Below are 1108 nucleotides of genomic sequence, written 5' to 3'. Positions count from 1 at the left end.
AGAGAGAGAGAGAGAGAGAGAGAGAGAGAGAGAGAGAGAGAGAGAGAGAGATGGTGTTTAAAGGGACATAACAGACTCGGCTAAATACAACAGGGGGATTTCTCTGAAGAGCGCTAGACGTTGGCCTGTCTGCTCGTTCTCAATCAACTTGTACCACAGAAAACACTGTCCTGTGCAGATGACACACTCAGAACTGGCAACTGGCTAGGAGGGAACAGAGCTATCTGACGTTTTGGTCCCGTGGAGACGAGCACACTGGGACCCAACATTTACAGATCATATGTGAGGCAACGTGGTGAAGTCAGGCGCTCCTCAAAATAATGAAATGAAACAAATCAGCATTTTTTGAGGGGCAGATGGGCAATATTTTTTTCAATTTTCTTTTTTTGGCTCAACACTTTTCATGTCCATTTAAAAACACGTGTTTGTGTGGATTTTACTGAAAAACATTGAGTAAAGGAACAGAAAATGAAAATTTTCAATTTCCAATGACTCTCAGGCTATGGAAGTTACCAAACTTTGGCGGCCATTTTCTCGCTAATTTTGCCTCTCAAATCAGGTGAACTTGACCTCTTTCAATGGCAAATATCTCTACCTCTATTCAACATAGACGGACATTTTATTTTTTTCCACCAAAACGAAGGCAAATGAACAGGCTTTAAGATGATATCGATAATCCCATATGCCCAAAAATTGATGAGCGCCTGGTTCCACCGCATAGTGAAACATATTATTGTTGTCTAATACAACTTGTATCAAAACTATTTCATAGAAAGTGCGATATGACACGCATAAACAGATTACAATATAAATACATGCATAAGCAGGAATATATGACAAAATCCGGACAATATCAGGAATTAGGATCTCCAGATGCATCCGGAAAATCGACGATTCTGTTTCTTTATCTGAAACTTTCCAGCAAAAGGCAACATACATTGGAATATGCAATTCTGATTTCAGTATTGTGATTTGAAATGTGAGGTCACATTGCCTTATTATGTAGATCGGACATATACAGTGTCCGAATCATCCTTAAACGTATTTGGGTTTTTTTTAAACCCAAACTTGGCCTGACCTGTTTCTGGGCCTCCAGGTTGTCCAGAGT

Source organism: Aplysia californica, unplaced genomic scaffold (assembly GCF_000002075.1).
Source record: "Aplysia californica isolate F4 #8 unplaced genomic scaffold, AplCal3.0 scaffold00001, whole genome shotgun sequence".
Classification (NCBI taxonomy): domain Eukaryota; kingdom Metazoa; phylum Mollusca; class Gastropoda; order Aplysiida; family Aplysiidae; genus Aplysia; species Aplysia californica.
Note: the sequence above shows the minus strand (reverse complement) of the source record.